This window comes from Zonotrichia leucophrys, chromosome 2 (assembly GCF_028769735.1).
Source record: "Zonotrichia leucophrys gambelii isolate GWCS_2022_RI chromosome 2, RI_Zleu_2.0, whole genome shotgun sequence".
In the NCBI taxonomy this organism is placed as follows: domain Eukaryota; kingdom Metazoa; phylum Chordata; class Aves; order Passeriformes; family Passerellidae; genus Zonotrichia; species Zonotrichia leucophrys.
The window spans coordinates 9040479-9046492 of NC_088171.1; positions in this window are offsets into that span (position 1 = coordinate 9040479).

Below are 6014 nucleotides of genomic sequence, written 5' to 3' on the forward strand. Positions count from 1 at the left end.
TCGAGTCAAGGTACTTGAAGGTAGAAATCTGTGTCACCTGTTCACTGTCAAAAAGGCATTTTTTGTTCAGAGAGACATAAACCTTTTTTTTTAATGCATTTTTTGTGCTTTTGGTTTTGTTTCTTTTTTTTAGCATCGTGATAGATGAGAAATTAAATGTGAAGGAAACAAATCCTAAACAGATTGCAGAAAGTTAGCTGTATTATAAAGGTCATTTAGGGTAACACAGAGCTTTTGTTTCAATGTTACCTTAAATCATGCCTTGTCCTCTAATTAAATCATAACCATAATACTTAAAAGTATTTTATCTTAAATTAGTATCAAATCCTAAGGATTTTCTGTAAGGTTTTTTTGTAACCTGATTTTTAAGCATGGAGATAACTTACTGTCCACATGAGCACAGGGGCTTGTGTACAAAACCAGATTCATATTGGATCCTTGGGTATGCCAACTTCTGGTACAATATGGTTGGGAAGGATCATTTTGTTCTTTATAATGCTGCTTTTGGCAGGGTTGGGTTTTTTAATTTCAAACAAACAAACAAACTCCCTTTTCTACTTCTCTACTTTGGTGGAAAGTGTGGTCCTTATTGCACTAAAGAAAACCTCAAGGTGAAAGTTAAATCTTACAGGGTCTTTTAGGTGCTTGTGTTGCTCTCTGCTTTCTTGGTTCACTGATTTTTCTAACTAACTGGAAATGGGCTTTATAGATACACTTTTTTAACAGGTTACACTGCTTTTATTTTATGTAACAGCACCTTGTGTTCAGTGGTTTTTACCATCTAAACTTTAAAGAGTACTGCAGATTAAAAATACTTTTGTAAAAGAACCTGTGTACAGTTAAATGTAGCTGTATTGCAATGTTGTGTGTAGTCACATGGAAGATCACAGTTTCCAACACTGCTGTATTGATGTTGTGTTTGTTCAGGATTTTCTTTGTGTGCATCTAATGGATTTTAATATGCATGGTATTTTTTTTCCTAGTGTCTGTCAGGCTGAGATTGGAACCTTACAGTTTTATCTCTATTTTGAGAATAACAAAACCATTTGTTTGCAGGTTTTCTTTTTCAGATGATGAAACTTCTTTCAGCAGTTTAACTTCTAATTAATGGACATTTTTACTTACAGATCCAGCAGAGACCAGATGCTAACCCTTATTTATTCACAGCTGATCTTCTGTACCATTGCACATAATTTTATTTATAAAGGAGCCCTTGGATTAAGTCAGTATTCTTTTTTCCTGTGGTACCCTTTGCCTCTCTGCTATGCTTTTTCTCATTTTCATCTCATTTGCCCCCATTTTTCCATTTCCATTTGTATCCTTGTTATGTTCCTGCCCTTTTCATTCCCTGTTCATCTCTCTGCTTTTTTTTTTCCTGAGTGCATTACATTCAATCTTTTGCTCTGTCTTCTGTTCTTCCAGCTCTTTTGAGGGTACTTGAACCCAAGCTGTCCTGCCCTGAAATCCACCCTTACCACACTTTCCTTTGCAGACTCTGGTGCCTGAAGTTGAGGTTGCTTTGGTACAGGTGTCCCCCCTTAGGCTGTGCTGCCCGTCCCAGAGCACTGGAGAAGCATCACTTAACGCTTTCGCTTTGCAGTTCTACCCATGCTGGGGAATGTAGACATTTCCTTTACATGCTTGAGCATTTAGCCAGGCTAAACAAGATTAACAACTGTTTTATCCTTTTCACTTTTTCAGGAGCTCTGTTCTTGAATTCAGTGATAGTAATAGCACTTTTTGTTATTGCCACGTAGAAAAACCAACACTGTCGACACGATTCTACCTCCTATTACTATTACTGAATGTGATCCTTCCTAACCTGTAAAGTCCTAAGCAGTGTGTATATAAATATATATAGATACATATTTATCTGTATCTGGGAGTTTTGAGAATCATTTCAAGTGTACTGCTCTAATCTGGATTGCAGAGTTTGTTTATTAGCAGTTCAGGATATAAATTCAGCAGCCGACTGTATCATACTGACTGCACTGGGAGTGCATCTGCCTCATGTTTCCTACCGCATCATCTGCACCAGGTGTGCACTGCTGGTTGCTTGAGTGTAAAACTGGACTATACCAAATCCTCCACGTGCATAAGAGATCTTTGTCTTACCTATTTGGGTGAATGTAAAAATGGAAACACAAAGATGATCTCGTGTACAAGTTTTTTACATGTATTTCAATGTTTTGAAATGTGAACATGTAAACATATTTATTGTACCTAAAATATGTCAATAAAACCTGATATTTATAATTTCCTGCTTGTTGTTGCTTGATGTATAACTTCAAACTTGTCAAAAAAGGCTTCACACACTGGATTGTTTGACCGTTTTTATTATGGCATCATCTCTGGGCTTGCTTTTACATCAGCAGAGTAGCACAGGGTTCTTCACCAGCTGTGCAAAGGTGCCTCAGATGGAAACAGAAGTGGCTGAGGGTAAAAGGAACTTGTGCTTGTGTGGCTGGTTCAAAGGGTCTGGAAAATAAAAGGGGTCTCTTTTTAGAGATAACATACATACAGGAGGGAAGCCTGTGAGTGTTGCAGCTTTTCTGATGCTTTTTAGCCATACTGGCATGTCTAATGAAAGATCCCTACTTTCAAATATTGCTTATCTTAATTCATGCCATAAAGAGGAGCTCTTGGCAAGCCCAGTTTGGTAACCATCCTGAACACTTTTATATCAACATAAATGGAGGCTAATTCCACTGGTCTGCTGTAGATCAAGAAAAGATCTACAGAAAAGAGGTCAGAATCAGCTGTTTTGCACTTCATAGGGGTTTTTTAACATTATTCACAAAGTTAAATGTAAATATCCTGGCATCACTGCAAGTGGCACCTGTGATCAGTGTATACACTTCCATGGAGGCATTGCTAGCTGGTCACAGAATCACTGTAGTGGGTCTCAGGAGAACCTTGTTACATGGGCAGACTAATGACACCCCAAACTGTTCTGCTGGTAGCCTGACGGAGGGCACACAGTGACCTCAGATGGCTCATCAGGGTTAAAAAATTGCCTCTGATTCAGTGATTTAAATAGGGAATTCAGAATAAATATGTAAGAATAACCATCTTTGTGAGCAAAGTTACAGCTTAGTTTTCAGCCTGTGATTTTGTCATGTATTAGCAGTAGGGGCACACTGTAAATATCTGACTGCAGCATCACCTCTTCCACATCTCCTCCTTTGGACAAGGCTCCAACCAAAGTAAACCTCACCACAATCCCTCAAAACCCAAACTTAATGAGTCCTATCTCCTCACTCCCTTGGACCACCTATCCCTGCCTCTGTCAGTCTGTAGTCTTGGGGCAGGAATTTGTGTTTTAGTGAAGTTGAAGCACCACTGAGCAATGACTCCTATTCACTCCTGCCCTAAACTGAATGGATTGAACACTGCACAACACAGAGGAAGAACAAGGTCCCTTTTCAAGGGGGCAGGTGAGGATTGGGCATAGAAGTCTGTTGGTCTTCAGAAGTTAAAATGTTCTGCTGCCAATTAATTTGTAATTTAGGATTGCAGGATTCATGTGGGGATGTGCTTTGGGAGCTGGAAGGCTGACAGCCAGGGAGAGAGGGGTGAAATCAGCGTGGCTAAAAAATGGTTACTGAGGGGATGAAAAGGGAGTGACCAAGGGACGTGCTAACAAACCTTTAAAATCAAATCTTGAGATGCCTAGCTGTGTGCTTCAGAAATTGGTCTTGATTGACCTTAATTAATTTGGAATGATTTGGGCAGGATGAGCTGGAGCATGCTCACCAAGCGTGTTGGGAGACAGATCAGGGAGGGCTCAGCTGACGAGGAGGATCAGAGAATCTTAGAGGAATTGGATGAGCTGGAGAATTAGAATAATAGAGGTGAGATTAAATTTAATCTTGCAAAGTGCAAAGCTATGCACTCTGGTATTAATAAATAAGGATTTTTGCTGTAAGAGTCACTGGGAAAAGAGGAAGAGCAATGAATTAATTGCAGATATCTGATCTACAGATGGGGTGATTTATGAGGAAAAAGACTACTGCCTTTTTAGGCTGGATGCATCAGGCACTTCCAGGATTGAGTTATTAGCATGTGGATGTGTGGTATGAAGATTTAATGCTGGACTTCAAAAATTGCAACCCAATCAACCACCTCCCTACAGCCCTAAGTAGTAACACCCTGTGAATATTTATTTTGGGAAGATTTTTTAATGATTCATCCGTCAAAGATTTCCTCTGCTTTTGCTCTACACATTCAGCCTTTCAAAGACCAGGGCTTAAGCTACAGAAAACATCCTTAGTTGGGTTCAATGAGAATTGACTGGTCACACGGTGCCACTGCTCCTTGGGTTCAGATGTCAATTCTGGTAACTGCTGAATATACATTCAATATTTTCACCCATCTGTGCTGTTCTGAAAAGATCCCAGGGGAATGTATGCCTTCAACTGGTGAAAAATTAAAGATGCTGACCAGGAAAATTGTTCTGTGGAGATGCTGTTGGCATTGGGGATGCTGTGGGGAGAACATGGGAGTTAAGGATTTCTGTTTCTTCTGATTCCAGTCCTGTATGCTGCTGATTGTTAGCTAATTAACAATCTTTTCATTAAATTACTGATGAGAGGATTCTCCTTTCATAAGAAAGACTTTTTAGACAGCATGAGGATGGACTGAATAGCCCCACAGCCTTTTCCAGTCCTGATTTCTAGGGTCTCAAATCAGGCTGTGCCTTCTGTAAGTGTGGTGCTCCTGTACAGCAGCACACAGTCCTTACTTGCAGCAAAGCCAGTAAGAGCAGAGGGAGGGGGGTTTGGGAGACTTTTTCCTACATTTATCTGTGCAGTGAGTCAGGTGCCTTCCACAGCCTTCATCACCATGGATCCCACTGCAGGACCTGAGAAATGGGGAAATAGCTAAAAGCTTCAAAGGAAAAAGTGGAAGGCAGCTCTTTCATTTGTTCTGTTGAGATTCAAAAGATATTCAGGGGTTTGGGAAGCCTGGCTGCTCTTTCAGCCCTCAGTCAATTCTTCATCACTTTTATAATTTGCTTATTAAAAAAATAATTATTTCTATCATTATTAACATTATTATTGAAACTGGCACTTCTGCCAACACTACCTGGATGCAAAATCTGAGTCCTGGGGACTAAATGCAGTTTGAGAACCCTAGAATTGTAAATATGTCCTTTTCTGCTTCTAGCCTGGACTTTTGTGTGGCAAAACCAGTCCTGGAAGCCAAATTCCAATTAACTGATAAGAAGATAATTTCTCTGTATATTTTCCATTAAAATACTGCCACAAAAGGGTCTCTCTGCCAAGTGATACAGACAGTTCCTCCTGCTTTAAACCTTTCAGACTGTTTAAAGGTGCTGGCTTATTGCAAAAGTCTTGTGTTTGTTAATTTAGGTCAGGAAAATTCAAGGATTGCATCAAAATGGGGAAGATGTGGTTATTTCCAAGCTTCCCTGTGCTACTGTTAATCAGCCTATGCAGGGGGAGGATGCACACTGCTTCTAATGGGGGTGAGGGGCAGGAGGAGTGTAATCATCCCTCATCAGGCAGCCCCTCAATCACTGCACTTGAAACAGCTGGGGGTACATAACCTCATCTTCATTTGAAAATTTTAGTACCTTTTCTCCTAGCTGCCTCCATTTTCTGCCCTTCCCCCCCCCATACATTTTTATGATTTTTTTTTTTTTTAAAGAAGAATTTATGGGCGAAATGGCAGAGCCCGTGTGAAATGTGGGAGAGCTAAAAGGCCATCAGGGTGGTAAATGAGGCTAAATGCTTCTCTGCCACCAGCTGTGCGGAGCTCAGTGATTGAGCCTGACTGACAAGAAATAATTGCCCCTCTCAGGGAGGTGAAATGGCTCCTCACTCTGTGAATGCTGCTGATGAAGGGGCTGTCCTGGAGCAGGCAGGATCCTCCCTGGCAGATTTTGTGGCACATTTTGGCAGCCTGAGCCCCGTGCCAGCATCCTGCTCCAGGGTTTCCTTGCACGGGGTGATGCTCTTTAGTGACTCAGCACATCCCACCTGCCCTTC